The sequence below is a fragment of the Chrysemys picta genome, chromosome 1, assembly GCF_011386835.1.
Source record: "Chrysemys picta bellii isolate R12L10 chromosome 1, ASM1138683v2, whole genome shotgun sequence".
In the NCBI taxonomy this organism is placed as follows: domain Eukaryota; kingdom Metazoa; phylum Chordata; order Testudines; family Emydidae; genus Chrysemys; species Chrysemys picta.
In genome coordinates this window covers 239,450,437-239,466,910 of record NC_088791.1, presented here as the reverse complement: position 1 = coordinate 239,466,910, position 16,474 = coordinate 239,450,437, and the positions used below count along the sequence as shown (strand labels likewise).

The 16,474-nt window shown below is 38.9% G+C and overlaps 1 long non-coding RNA gene across 1 annotated transcript; it reads left to right on the top strand.

The window, feature by feature from the left end:
- Positions 1–918: 918 nt before the first annotated feature.
- Positions 919–16,202, top strand: LOC135980783 (uncharacterized). The gene is made up of 4 exons (XR_010597682.1): positions 919–1,188; positions 10,978–11,098; positions 12,555–12,639; positions 15,741–16,202. It is a non-coding gene; the product is annotated as an uncharacterized LOC135980783 (long non-coding RNA).
- The last annotated feature ends 272 nt before the right edge of the window (positions 16,203–16,474 follow it).

Sequence of the window (16,474 nt, the reverse complement as noted above, 5' to 3'; positions counted from 1 at the left end):
CTGTACAGTCTGACTCATGGTAACTGGGCCTGATCCTGCAGACATGTATGCATGTGCTGAATTATAACATAACTTTACTACTCATGTGCTTAAAGTAAAGCACATACATAGGCACATTTGCAAAGTGGGGAACCTAAGACATTTGGCTTTACAGGTGGATAGTTGCAAAAATAGTCCCAATGTAGTCTTGTAACTCACTACAATATATTTTAAAAGATCTGAAAATATATATTGCATATACAGAACACAGGTGAAATATGGTCCTCACTGAAGGCCATGAACTTCAAAGAGATTTGCCATTGACTTCAAAGAGGCCAGGATTTCCCCAAATAGTATGGAATACATTTTTTACTGAGACTTACTGGGATAATCAGCATAACTTTCTTCTGGCTTCCCCACTAATGAGTAATGTAGTATTTCAAAACTCAGACCAATAGAAACTTCATCGTGCATAATCTGGTATTCTCTTGCTCTTAATAGTAGTTTAATGCAAATACCACCAAAGAGAGCAGTAACAGCTCTTTTCTTCCTAACAGTGATGGGGAAAATTACTTTTGCCATGTTTAAATACTTTGTTTTTCATAGGATCTGGGGGAGATGGAGTGAAGATCCTAAATAAAAAGCAGAATTGAATCCTGGCACTCTCAATAACTTCAACATCTTTCAAAGTTTGGCCATTGTACTTAAGTTTCTAATAGATTTAAGAGCATATCACTAGGTACCCAAATTTGAATTTTTTGGCCATGATGTATCAAAACCAAGGTTTTTTTAGATGAAAGCTATGTATCATCTAGAAAATCAAATGGAAGGAAAAAATATGTCTGAATTTCTAGCCAGTCTACAAACATTCCAACTATATGTTGAGTTTGGTAACCTTCTGCAAGAAGCCCTTAGTGTTGCTTTTGTCTCTTGTATTAGGTTCCCTGAATTAAGAGAGGGACTGCTGGGTACTGTTCATACTAAGGAGCTCTCCCTGGAAGGAAACACGGATACAGAAAGAAAAGATTGTGCAATGCCAGGAAATACCTCTGTCCATTTGGCCATTTGTAGGAAAAAAGGCCCAGCCTACAAATGAAGCTTGCCACACCCAAGCAACATTATCAAGCCAGATGGATCTATGTTTCTGTGGCTTCAGCACATTACATCAGTTGGAGCAGTATCTTAACAAACTTCCTTGAAAAAGCTGTGGTAAGGAGATGGTGTCCACACCTACCTGTCAAACATCTCTGCACGGGGGGTGGGAAACAAAAAAAACCCACCCTCTATTCACATAACATTGTGGGGTTTAAATCTTTAATGTATCCTCAGCACACCCCTGTGTGGTAGTACAGTACTATCACTCCCCAATGGGGAAGTGAGGCACAGAAAAACTAAATGACTTTCCCAAGGTCACATGTGGCAAAGTAGAGTCGGGAACCCTCCAATTCTGAGTACCACACTAGCACCCTAAGCACTGGATCATTCTTTCTCTTAGATACAAGTAGAGCTGGTTAAAAGAAATGGCCACATTTGTGTGTGACCTATTTTGTTGACATTTTCTTTTCTTCAAAGTTTGGAAAAATATCAGCCACCTGTTGGTGTGCCAGAGCACAGAGAAGAAAATACAGAGAGGAACATACAAATGCCTACAAGTGTGTACCACTGGACTAGCTACCAGAATGTGGTAGAACTCTCCCTATAAAAAGATGATCTTGTGAGTTAAACTATTTCTCAGATCTATTAGGACCCAAAGGCTCTATATTGAGTTAATGTAAATATAACTAAGGAGCACATAAGAATGGAAATTGGTATAGGGGAGAGAGGAAGACCGTGGGGGGCGGGGGGTTGCGAGGTGTTGTCATAAATCCTGGGACCAGTGATTTACCTGGCTGATAAGAGGGGAGGTGATGAAGAAAAATATTGCTACAAGCCAAAGGTGAGTAAAGGGGAAAGGCACTGAAATTGGAGCTGGCGACAAGGGAATTAATGGAAATGGCCATGTTTACATTTATTGTTACATTGACATCTCTATATACATATTTCCTGGATTTGTTTTTTAGGAACAGCAATTGCATGTTTTGTGTAATAATGCTGGTATTTAGATAATCCCAGTTAGGCTTTGATGCTCCAGTTTACTGAGATAAATGGGATGGTGCTTTCTCTCTTCCTACAGCCGCTGAACATTAGAGACTTGCTCTGTTGTAATTACCTATCATTTTGGTCACCCAGGTTGCCTCCAATCCTGTAACTGGATCTGTGTGGGTGGATCTCTGCAACCTTTCAGAGCCCCCTGAGGTCAATGGGGCTCCAGACATAAGGGTCCTTGTGTCCACAAATAAAAGCACTTGTAACCATGCACAATGACTGCATTTGTATTTGCTTTTAGAGCAAGGCTGACCACTATGGTATCTTGCCTTGGGTAGCTCTGCACCATTGCACACTATGGTATCTTGCCTTGGGTAGCTCTGCACCATTGCAGTGCTATTGCAAAAAGAAAGCACTGGCATTGCAGCTGTGCTATTGCAAATGGCCCTTCCAGCACAGTCCAGGAGTGCTCCTGCACACACTCCTTTGGCTACGCTGTGCAATATCTCCTGTGTTCCTGATTATTTTCATGCTTTGAGTAGCTGTCATTTTATACATAAAAATTGTCTGTTTTATAAGGTACAATACAGAAATCTTAAGGCTTTCCTTGTTTAAAAAAATGCAGTACTAAATGGCATTTAATTTTACGAACTATGTAGTCATTCCTACATTTTAGATTTAAAAAAAAACAACAACTACAGTATTGATTGCTACCTCCGTTTTAGAGAATTGTGCTGGATACCCACAATGCATTGATATTGCAATGGTGAGTATGAGAGAGTGCTGGTTGTGGGCATGCTTAATAGGTTTGCACTGGCCAGGATGGTTAATGCAAAGATTCTGAACAAGTTACGATAGTTCAGTCATACCTTTGCAACAATACATTTCTTTAGTATAGATCGAGGTTTTGATTTAAAAGGATGGATTATTATCAAGCTGACTTTATCTTTACAATGAAAAAAGATATTCACTTGTTAACATTGTGCTTACTCTTTTTTCACAGTGGCAAAAGATAAACATTTAAAAAGAGAGATTGATCACAATATTGTAGAATTCAGTCATATTTTCAGAGAGACCCTAAAACCACATGATCTTCCATTTTATTTGCATGTATAATTTTCTCCTAACCTTAAAGCATTTTTCTGGACAGTATCGTTGTGTATGTTTCAGTAGTACATTTGCAATGTCCCTCGTGTAAATTGTCCCAGCAGTAGCCTAACAGTAGCCACCCCTTTGTCAGCCAGGTTTGAAAAGGCTAATGTGCAATGAAGTCTCAAAGAAGATGGCATTTTTATAGGCCCTGTTAAAACCTTAATAGATGCCCATTGATAATGTGATTGAAACTGCAGCTGTAACATGGAGCACCCCATTAAATAGGGAGATAAAATGTTTATATTACTGTATAATGTTTCTCTAAACCAAAGTTCACTGTTCTAATGATTATTGCATTGTCTCTGATATTTATATGGCTAGGATTTATAATCCTGTTTAAAAAAAGCAACAAGCTACAGCTAACTGGAAAACAATTTCATGAACTTTTTTATGAATATTTGTCCCCCTTTTCCATCAACATTTTGACAGCAATTTTCCAACCTTCTATAAAAGCAATAAAAGAATGGAAAACATTTTTCATTAAATTCTGGTTTCTTTTCCATTTACTATTGAAATTTTTTTCTCATGAAAGTTTTCTGACCAGCTGTATACAAAGGTGATTTTTAATTTCATACAGTTGATATCCTTCACTCCAAAAGATAGTAAAGCATATATTCCTTATTAAGAGTAAAAGTATAAGTTTTGTCCCTCTTTCATCCATAACTTAAAAAGAGATTAAAGGATTTTGCTCAAAATATCCAAAAGAAAATTGCATCTGAACAGACTACACCTGGAATATTTCAGCCAAGTAGGTGGATAATTCTGAAAGTTATCAGCACTTGAAAGCAGAGTGTTATATGATTGAAACTGTTTTGCAACAAGAACTACAGCAATTGCTAAAGCTGACTGCTATAAAGATAATATATAGCAATAAATTTACAGTTACAGCACAACCTTTGTCTCACACTGCTTTTTTAAACAATCACAAGACTCTTAAAATCAAAGTTTTGTTTCCAATAATAACACACTATTAAGATAAAATATAATAAAAATAATTTCTATAGTGGAACAAAGCATTCAGGTCACCGCAGGTAAAGAGGACAATCTTGTCTGGTTCTTATTTCACTTCAGCAGCCAAGAGGAAGTGATTGAAATTCTGGGAAAACGTGCTCATGGTATGCGTAACTGAGATGTCTAGTGAGGTAGGGGATAATTGACATTGATAGCTGATGTAGGTTTTCAGAAGAGGCAAAAATAACCTCTTCCATAGAATTTGAACACTAAACAATGTAAATATGCATTGTGGAGAGGGAAGGGTTTAGATTTGTTTACCTTTTGTTTTTTTATTATAGTTCACCTTGATACGTTACTTTGGATAGTGTTGCTCACACGTAGTTTCTATAATCTATAGCTAAATTTCCTTTATTAGATTGATACATCTAAGGCCTTGATCCTGCAAATATTTGTGCATGTGAGTAGTCCCATTGCCTGTTCAAAGAATGCATAATTGATCAGTTGAAGTGTGAGATGACAGGAGCTACAATAACCCAATAAGTACATTTTTGTCTCAGGTTTGTGCCTGGCGCTGCTGAGCAGTCATCCCTATGATTGTGATTGCAATTCCAAATTATGGGCAGTCCCATCTTCTGAGCAACAGTAGAATGGGATACTGGGGTAACTGTATCTGGGTAAACACTGATCCAACACAATGACCTGCCCCCGTCACAACGTTTCACATCATCCTGTGCCAGGCTGGTACAGAGGCCATTTGTCCTGTCATGTGTAGACAGCCCTGGGACACCACTTCATTTCACCGCCCTTTTTAAATGACACAGAGAGCCTTGCAGGGCTCCAGAGCGCCAGGGGTGAATTTCACCCAGAAGAGGAACACAAAGGAGAAGCACAGCAAAGGAGGGGAGGGATAGCTCAGTGGTTTGAGCATTGGCCTGCTAAACCCAGTGTTGTGAGTCCAATCCTTGAGAGCGCCACTTAGGGATCTGGGGCAAAAATCAGTACTTGGTCCTGCTAGTGAAGGCAGGGGGCTGGACTCAATGACCTTTCAAAGTCCCTTCCAGCTCTAGGAGATGGGATATCTCCATTAATTTATTTATAAAGTTAGGCAAATTCATGTAAAAATGTGCAGGTGTATTAACAAAAACTGTTTTGCAGTATTCACCCAGTAGTAACTATTCAAGGAATGTTTCAAATGTCACAAGATCACTTTTGTGGCAGGAGGTACAACAACTAAGTCCATACTTTACATTTCTTGAATGAAAAGTGCACGCATTCTGCTTGTAGCAACACTGACAAAGGTGGGAGGTTTGTTGTTGTTTTTCCCAGTCAGCATTCCTTAAGTACTTGCTACCCATTTACATCGCTGTACCATTGGGAAATGACATTGTTGGTAACATGCTGTATGGGCCCAAAATCAGAGACTACAGACTGGCCTCCATTCTGCTTAATGGTGTTTTAGCAATCAAGGAGCCTCCCTGTTTAATATTTAAACAAAATGTTTAATGTTTAAACAGCAAAATTCTTCTTTGATGTCTCGTGCTAGGTTGCAGCAGGATTGTTATTGGTCTATTGATCTCTGATTTGGAGTCCCCAATCTTAGTCTCAAAAATACATTCACTTTTCATCAGTATGAGACCAATCACTACAGAAAAAGCAGAAATGCTCATTTTAATAACATGTGCTTGTTTATCTTCCAGTTACTCTTTGGACATATTCATTACTTTTGCAGGAGATTACTGTGACAAGAATGTTTTCTGCTCCTTCTTTCAACCATGGCAGTGTTTAAAAGATAAGGGGCTAGATTCTGCTATTAGGCAAGGGGTAGTGTGGAACTGCCTCACCTTAGCATTAGCCTTAGGCGTCAGTGTCAGTCACACGCCTCTAATGCACAATTCCCCACCTGCACCCCCTCCGCATTGGTGGGATGATAACTGGTAGCAAGAGCTGGTTGAAAATTTGTTCTTTGTTAAAAGTTTGACCAATTTTTCTCTTTGGATTTAAAAAAAACCCCTGAGAAATACATTGCTGTTTTTTGAACCGGTTAATAGAGCGGACAAACCATTTCAAAAATTTGATGAACTTTATTTTATGAAAATTTTCAAGCAATCTTCACAAAAATGTTTGAGTGCTTTTTTATTATTTAATCAGCTCTACTATCAGACTATTCCCAGCCAGCCCTATGCTGGCTCAGCTATTCTGACCCACAAGAGAGAGGGTGGAGCTAACTCTCTATGCATTCCCACCCACCCCCCTTCCTACTAATTCCGTGCCCTTTCCCAACCACTCCCCATCTACCAGCTTTAGGGAGGAAGTGAGCAGGTAGTAACCTTGCTTTCTCCTAAGTGTCTGGACCCAAGATCAGGATAGGGCATGTAAAGGGGCACGGAGTTACTCGTTTTTCTCCCTTGCGCAGGTGCATAGTCTAAATTCGGATCTAGCCTTAATAAGATATAAGATGCAAAAAAATGCCAATTTTAATCAAAACTTTACATGTAAAACCAAGTCTAAGGCCTGATTCTACCTTCAGTAGCATGAGTTTATCTGCACCAATATAAATGAGGGTAGAGTTGGACCCTTCCTATTTATATGTTGTAAGAAGTGCTTCTGAGCATGAAGGATATACAGCAAAGCATGCTGTGGCAAATGATGCAGTTCATTTTTATGATGAAAATTAATCTTTCTGTTTACTTTTAAATAACACAGGATTATATTTTTGTAAGCAAAATTGCTAACAAAAATCATTGCATTACAGTGGGTTTTTGCATTACATTCTTGAGTTTTTCCTCTGCATCAGTTCTGTGGTTACTTATTATATACATTATGTTTTAGTGTATTTTAAATTTCTTTTTAAATAAGTTGCAAGGGTTCCTTGCAAAGCATGAACAGTAAATAGTTAACGTTTCATATCAATACAAGCCAAATTATTTTATCTTCAAAACTACCCTTTCACTTTCCTTTAAAGAAGAAAAGTGAGATAAAATATTCTTGTTACTGTGCTGGCAATTCCTTTTCCTGGTATATTATAATCAAACAATTGAACCATCAAAGTCCTCTAGAATAATACTGTAGCTAAAGCTTACAAGTAAGTAGATGGCACTTAAAATAGCAATGTTTAAGTAAGGCAAAGCCTCACAACTCAGTATACGTAGTATAATTAATGAAGTGCACAAAAACAGTAATTTCATTAATCTATCTACGTTATCCATCAAGATTCTCAGCTGAGGCAACATGAAATTCCATTTCCTTTCTCTGATGTACTGTATGCAGATCAAACCATAGCCCAGCTGCCAAGTAAATACACATTCACAGTCAATCAGAATTAAACAACTGTGACATCATTAACCTAATGGTAAATCTGTAGCACTAATATTTTAAAAACTAAGCAATCCCTAGTTAATCCTCTACATTAGTGGTTCTTTACATGATTCCAATTGAAGTCAACTGGAAAATTCCCACTGATTTAAATGGCAGCAAAATCAGGCCCGTCATTAGGAAGGAGTTTTGGTTTAAGATGATACTAGTGTATTAAGAGGTTGTTTGTGAATTGCTGCCTTTCATAGCCATCAAATAGTTAACTGACTGTGTGCTAAAAGTGTACATGCTCTCAGGGATTATGAGGTCAGCATGTGTTTTATACAAAAACAAGAAAACTGAATGGCAAGTATCCATTTTGAGTGTGAATGCAGCTTTCTGTTAAGGTGTTGAAATATGCAGCTTCACCATTTAATTATTATTTCAGCTAGATTTTTAAGTCCTTATCTTGCTTTCGATTTACTGAATTTCTAGTCCATGTGTTCAGATTTAAGTACCTGCTACGTATGACTCTTACGTCACTGTGTGTTTTTATTCCTGAGGGTTAATATGCTATTGTGGAGTCTCTTAACTGTTCATCTCAGGCCACTGGTGGAACTGACAGATGATTATAGGTATATTATAGATTTTCCATATGCTTTGGTGGGAATTTGACCCTTATGTTTACTCAATCTTGCATACATTCTGTTTTCACTAGAAATTATTCCCATTTAGTATTGTTCCAAAATCACATATAGATACAAACCCATTCTCATCTGTCAGGAAACCTCGGGATTTAGCCAGTTATTGTTCTTGGGCCTGATCCAGCACCCACTGATATCAGTGGGAGAGTTGGATCAGGTCCCTGCTGCTATGCATTGACATTATCCTTTTATTACTGTTCTTTAAAGCCCATTGGAGTGTGCCAAGAATAGTGCCAGTGCACCCTTTTCAAAGGCTTACAAATCTCTATTAACTATGCCATTCTGATTTTGCAAGGCTAATGGGTCTGTATGTTTTTTCTGGATGGATAGAAGCCATTCCCCTGTCAAATACTAATGCACATATAAAGAAATACATCCTGTGGCAATTATTTTCTCCCTCAATTTATAACTATAGCTCTGAATTTACTCCAACAACACATTTCCTAAAAATTATATACAAATAATTATTTGTCATTTATATTTTATTTATACACAAAAATAAAAAGAATGCCTATTCAAAGCATTAGGAGCACCAGCCCAAATTACAATAAAAACAGCAAACCCAACAAAAGCCAATAGAATTCAACCCAATATATATATAACCCATGGTTATATCTTACTATTGCATTTCTCGATAGTCTAATAAGTCCATTACATATAATTCTATATACAGCAAGCAGATTTTAAGAAAAATATACTGACCATATTTATAAACACATCCCCTTTCAGGAAAATTCCTAAGCACGGGATTAACTAGAAGATGCTTAAATTCAAGCACATTCTTACGTGTTTTCCTGAATGGGAGTCAAGATAGGGGAGTTGCTCTTGTATTCAAAGCACTGTCCTGGGACTCAGGAGATCTGGATTCTCTTTCCAACTCTACCCCTCTATTTCTGTGTGATCTTGGGTAAGTAATTTAGTTTCTCTGTACCTCACTTTCCCATCTGTAAAATGGGGATAATACTTAATTTCTCCCATTTTTGGTCAGTCTTGCCTATTTAGACTGTAAGCTCTTCAGGACAGAAGCTCTCTCGTCCTATGTGTTTGTTCAGTGTCTAACACAATGAGACACCCAGCAGCTACAAAAACAAATATATAAATAATAATTTTGAGGTGGATGGTTTGTTACAGCCATCCATTGCAGATTAGGGCCTGAATCTACTCCCAGAGAACAGCAATAAGAGTTTTGCCATTGATTTCAGTGGGAGCTAGATTGAAACCCACCTCCTAAGTCTACCTGCTAGAGCTATTTCAAACAAAGTCATGGTAAAAGTTGTTAATTGTTAAATAGACTTCTCCAAAGAGTGAAGAGAAAGACAATAAATAGAGCAAATGCTTAGTATGAGAACGTGGCAAATTCTGTCTGTAGGACAAAATGTTAAATGTACATAGAAGAGAGGGACAAAGGCTTCCAGGCACACTCCAACTGTAGGCACATCTACAGTGCACAGATAAAAGGAAAGTTGTGCAAAAGAGGTAAAGATTGATTATTGCCAAACTGGAGATAGTGACATCACAAGGAAAGTGATATGATGGGTAATAATGTTTAGCAATATGTGGACTTGATCCAAAGGTCTTTGGACCTCAATGGGCTTTGGATCCAGCTCTGGACACCCAAGACTGAATATAGGTTAGATTGCCTAGAAGATTTGGCAAATCTTTTCAGGAGAGGTCACTAATGATCTGTCACACCAGCCTCATTGGAACCTTTTTGGAGGTTGTTGTTCACTCTCATATCTTACCCCCTCCACCTGTTCTAGTCTCAGTGGATTGGGTTTGATGCTACTGGCATATTAGTTTTAGTTATTTCAATGCAGTTTGTATGTACAGGATATATAATTCTTTTGTATGGTCTTCTAACCATGAATTTCACAAATTATTATATTTTGTGTATCCTGATTTGTAATTACTCCTAGTTAGTATTCTTACATACAGTCAAGTTGTTAAAGGCTGCCATCGCTTTTGTGTGTGAGTGTATGCATATGCAATTAGTACCCAAAAAATGTGCATTTGCATTTTGGAACATACAATTTAGTATGGACCCAAATCCTACAATTTAGATGGCAAAATTCCTAATTTAATCCTCCTATCAAGCATTAAAAGACATATTATAGATGGTAGGTGGCTTTGATCCCACAACTAAGTGCAGGGACCACAGATACACTTTTTGCAGGTGTAAATGTTTTCCACAGAAAAGCCAGGCTGGACTGAAGCTTCTGTATAAATCTGGCCCATAATTGGAGAAACAAGTAGCAGGGAAGTTAATTGAACAAAATATGTAGAACAAGGTGTGATAATGCTTCCCATCCACCTAGGAAAACACATGAATGCAGTCTGAGTGTCTTCCATCATCCTAGACATGGTAATATTAGACAGTAACACAAGTACACACCATGAACGAACTTGTCGCTGTGATAGTCTATTTTAAAATATTATTTTGGAGAGCAAATACATTCATTGCTTGTTTGTGGATCTCAAGATTCCAGGTTGTCCTAGAGTTCAGGAACGTTGTCTGTCTAAATCCCCTGCAGTGCTGGAAAAATCTCAACCTCAATTGATGTTTCTATTTAGTGTCAAAAGAAGTTAGGTGACATGGAAATGTGTCCTTTGTCAAATAAAACAGCCTCACTCTATTCAGGGGAAGCCAGTCCAGTATACTATTACAGCAGTTGGAGGATTATATATATTTCCTCATACCTAGATGTGCCCCGGTTACTTTCCTACACAACTGTCTTTCACAGCACATATAATGGAAAAAAGGTGGGGCAGGTATGCTCCTTAACTGCAATTTTCATTATTGTTGCAAACCCAGCCCTAACAACATTGCATCTCGTACCTCCTGAGGAAAGAATGCGCTGCATAAACATGTGAATGAATGCTGAATCTCGGACAAGGGTTGGAGGAGGGGAAGTGTCTTGTTCCCATCTACAAAGGTTTGTGTGTGTTTTGCTGGGGGCACAGAGGTGTGCTGGGCAGAGCTGTCGTGGTATGGAGGAGGTTTCAGGGGGGAGGTGGAAGAAGAGAAGACAGGAGGAAGAATTAGCACCCAGGCGCACAGGCGCTGACTTTTGTTTTGGCTAGTCGGTGCGTGCTCCTCTCCGCTCCCTCCCCGCCATGCAAATGCCGGGTGGAGCCGTAAGGGGGAAGAGGCTGAGTGGGGGCAGGGCCTCAGGGCAGAGCATGGATGGAATGGGGGGTGGGGCCAGAGTCCAAGTGTCGGGGTCCACAAAAGATTAATCTAGCCCTGCAGGTGCTGAGCACCCTCTATTTTTTTCGGTGGGTGCTTGAGCCCCAAAGCACCCACGGAGTCGGTTCCTATGCCCACACACCTTCTCTTGCCACCAACCCTCACAGATGAGCTATAGGCTGTTCAATAATGGGCAGTTCCTACCATTCTACATGGTTGCCTCCCAGAAGGGAAGAATTTATAGACATTTGCTGTATACCTAGATAAATGAATCCATTACTCATTTTTCAGGTCGTCTGGAAGGTTAAAGTGATAACACTGATCCTAATTTCTACCCAAGGCCAACTTTTTCCAGATAGTTTGTACCTTGAGGCAGGTTCTACCCTTTAATGGACATAGCTATCTCTTCCAGGGGCTAAGTTCCAGGTTTTGTCAGATAATCAGCTTCGTTGTGATCTCGGTTATTATAGTGTAAACCAGGAATGACTGTACTGGTATCAGTTGTGTTATACCTGTGAAAAACCAGTGCAGTAGCTTTAAGAATTTGAATTGAACAAATGTAGGTAGCCATCTATGAAAACCAAAGAGAGGTAAAAAAACAATTATTCTGAACTGTGCTTTCCGCTGTAATAGGTTAGCCTTTTGATGCTACAAACTGCTTCAAGTTTAGAAGCAAAAGACTAACATAGCAAGTTTATAGTATATCATTTTGTAACATTAGGGAAGGATCTTAATGATAACTCCTGGGCAGAGCTCTGGTGACGATCACATCTCAGAAAAGAAAAGATGTGGCCTGCTGGAATATGACAGCCATGAAAATTCATGCTGACACAATGAACTGAATGGAAAAAGGTTTCATGCATTCAATTTCTAATCTCCTTCTTTCAGCTATTACTCAAACAATGAGCACAAGGATTGTATCAGCCCTCCCCCACAACACCCTGACCCACCACCGTCATATGAGGTTTTGATGGTGTTTGAGTTTTAGCCTCCACTAGTAGTAGGTTTGCAGAAGTGCAAGGTGCCCCAAACCTCCCCACCATTGATGCGTGCCCAGCAAGCCAGCACGGGTTAAGAGGGGATATACCAGTTCTGCACATTGTCTAGGCAGCTGCCATATGGGGTATCTTCTACAGCCTCCAGCAAAACTTCCATCCCCTGGCAGAATCCATGAGTAAGTGTTACCACCTTCCCTTCCACAGCTGAATCCCTCCTGAGATGAAGCAGATCAGGAATGAAAAAAGATGTGCAAATTGCACGAGCAAGAATGAATGTGGCCCCACGAACGTAAGTTCCCAGGGTGTATTTTAAAAACAAGCATAACTGTCAGGGTTCAGTTAAAAACTGGTCTCAAGCCGAGAGGTTGGGTTCTAACTCTGGACATGGTTGGACAGATTTCATATAGAAAGAATCTGAACACACACAGGCAGAGTCACAAGTGAACTCCAGAGCATCCTGGGGAGGCTTTTAGTCTTTTCTTTTCCTTATTTTTAAAAAACAAGCAAGGAAAATGAATGCAAAATCTCATATGCAATATTACAGATGTGCAATTACAAAAAATGGTAATCAATTCAAATTAAATGTCCTCCCACAATATTAATGTGTCATATGCTGTATAAAATAGCTGCAACATTGGGGAATGGGGTGTTCCCTCCACCCATTAACATTACGTGGCATCTTCAGAACAAGAACTGAGTAGGTTTACCATTTCCTGAAGAACATGGTGAGAAATGTGGCTGCTGTGATCTGATCACCCTGCCTGTGTGAGTTTCACACAGATGCCTCCACCCTCTCCCCCCCCCCCCCAAAAGCCACCTGTGACAAACCAAACTAACTAAAAAGAAACTCCCAGAGTTTTACCTAGACTCCATGAAGTCCACTAAGGACTTTGCCACTGCAATTGATTTTAAAGGGAGAGCACTCAGATACTATGGTGATGAGGCAGCAGGATAAACCCGAGAGGGAGGGAGGTAGCTAGACAATATACTTTCTTCCTGATTTTCTTGTTATTTGTACATAGTACCATAAAATATGCTGGATGATAACTCAGTCAAGTTAAATTTGATATAGCAACTATTGCATATCCTGATTATTTTTTTTTGACTGCCTAGTAAGACTCAAGAAAACAAGGCTCTTAAATGTGTACCTTTAACATACAGTTAATGACATCTTTGTGAATTTAATTAATAAGTTATTTTTCTTATTTTAATGTATAGTAAAAGGACACTTCAATTGTATCTATAACTTTGGTTACTAGAAATAGGAATAACTTTTCCTTTTCACCACTCCTTAACCTTTTTACTAGTTATTCATAGACATGAAGAATGATAACCATAATGTTTTATATTAATAGTAACCCACCCTCAATAATAGCATTTAATATAGACAGGAATCCAGAGGAAAAAGCCCTTGTTCCAAATACTTAGATGAAAGAAACTAGAAGTTTGGTGGCAGCATTAACAAATTTAAATTTCCATATAGAAAAAATCTCAGTTACTTGTCATGGTCAGGCTTGTCATAACATTGTCACGTTATTATTTATTAGTATTAGTATTTATTTGTACTGTAGTAGTGCCCAGGGACCTCATGGACAATTGAGGCCTCATTGTGCTGGACTATAATCTAAAACCCTGACCCTGCAAATACTTACGCATATGTAAACGTAACCACATGCATAAGTCTTTGCAAGATCAGGACCTAAGGCCCTGATTCAGTAAGAAACATAGGCCTTGCTCCTGCTCCTACTGAAATCAATGGTAAAACTACAATTAACTTAAATGGTGCAAGATCAGTCCCTAAATGCCTTGGTTTCAGTGAGTGGGACTACTCCCATGCGTATAATTAAGCATTAAGGCCCAGTTCCTCAAAAGTATTTAGGTACCTTATTCCCACTGATTAGTTAGGTGCCTAACTACCTTTGAGGATCTGAGCCTAAGTCCCTCACTGCTGAATTGGACTTTTCAGCAGATAAAAGAGATTGCCTGGATTCTTGGTCATGAAGGCACAATAGTACCTAGATGCATGACTCTGTAATAGGCAGACAGCCTAGTGAAAAGTTTCTTCTTTTCAAAACATTGAGAGTATGGTGTGAGAGGCTGCCACATCACGCCATCTACCAAAGCAGAATCACATAACGTAATAGGATGTTACTTAGTTTAGCATAACTTATTGCAATGTAGCAGAACACTTCGGAAAAAAATCTTTCCTAGTGTGCTACATTCACTTATATAAACTCTTCTCCCCTCTCTCGCAACACCTACTCTTGATCATTTTTAAAAAATTCCAGATTGGGGAGGGTGAGACAATAGAAAATAAAAAATCCAGCCTGCAGGTGGTGCAGAAGACAGTGTGAAGCATTCCTTTTGAAATACAGGCTGAAAGTCATTCATTCCTCACAAAGGTTCCTGTTGTTCCTATTTAGACCCATTTGGAGAACTTGAATGTGTCAGCATTTTCTCCGTGGTTGAAACCAAACCATTATGTGAGTGCATTGCTGGGTTTTCATCACCAGAGGTCACTGTAGCACTTTTGCTCTTTGCTAAAAGCGGTCCTTTTCCAGCAGATAACATGAGAGAATGTAGGGGTCTCGCCTAACTTTAATTAGGCTTTGAAGATCGGAACAGAAAAAGACACAGAGATAAGAGTGAAAAAACATAATAGTAAAAAAGGCTGTTAAACGGGATTCACTCATCAGCTTTTGAAATGAGTTTATTTCAGACAAAGACTGATAGTGTGTGTGTTTCTGGTTTTGGCTGTGTATGCATCTTGTGTCCCTGTGTATATCTCACCCCCTGGAGACAGAGTCTGTACTTCCAGTCTTGGTGCTGGGTTTACAGCTTCACTCTGGCTCTTGATACATCAGGTGAGTATAAGGTATTTCACAAGGAAGGTTATTCTCACTAGGGTGGTAGAAAAAAGGGGGAACGTTTCTGAAGGACCTCCAAAGAAAGCTCTCATTCCAAATGGTGGGATTTGTGGAGTAAATTTGCCAGCAACCATTAGCTGAATTTGAATCTGTGTTTGCATGTTTATGAAAATGATGAGGGAGTAGATTTGAGATTAGTCATTGGTGGCAATGAGGAATTCAAACCAAAAGATCCATTTGATCCAGCAATAATGTGAGTGTTGGAGTTTGTAGCTGATAGCCCAGTATAACAGATTGAGCCAAACACAGATGCAGTCAGAGATTGCTTTGGAAACAAAGTACAATACCTGAATGAACTGTTAGCAATGAAGATCAATTGTTACAACAATCATTACTGTCCTTCCTGCACTTATTGATTATACAGAAGTAAACACTTCAGTTTCTACAAGCAGGATAATAATGTTCTTTTTAAACAGTATTGGTGGAATAAAAAAATACTTAGCTATTATATATTGCCTTTTAGATCTCAAAAACTTTCAAGGAAGGTATCGTTAGCCCATTTTACAAATGAGAAAATCGAGGCACAGAAAGCTGAAAGGACTCGCTTCTGGCCAGTGGCAGGTCCATTAACAGAACTCAAGTTTCCTAACTCTGGTGCCCACTCCACTGGACCACACTGGGTAAAAAGAGATTCAACTTCAGACTCCAAGAAATAAATAAATTTGCTGCAAATTCTTCACTTCTCTTTTTCCTTACAAGTCCATTCAATTTTGTTGGAGTGTCTGAGAGGTGTGTGTTTGCATAATATATCCATATCAGAGATCAAATTAGACACGTTTTTTGTCAACAGAGGTCAGTCATTATTCTGAATGTAACTACCTTTTCTCATCAGTCCACCAGACTAAGGTGGTACTGGGAAGGGTGGCTAGGAGAAACATACAGTCCACGAAAGCTTATGCTCTAATAAATTTGTTAGTCTCTAAGGTGCCACAAGTACTCCTGTTCTTTTTGCGGATACAGACTAACACGGCTGCTGCTCTAAAACCTGATACAACTTTCAGTGCTTTATATTGTTAACAAGTCGCTTCTTGAATTGAAATTATATCACAGGAAGTTGGTGTTTACACACATATTGTAACACATACTGGGGGACCAATGTTTTAGTTTGCAACAACATATTTGTGGGAATTATTGCATTCAAAGGCCATGTCTATTATACCTATATGCAACTGTAGCTATGCCAGCATAACCCCCTAG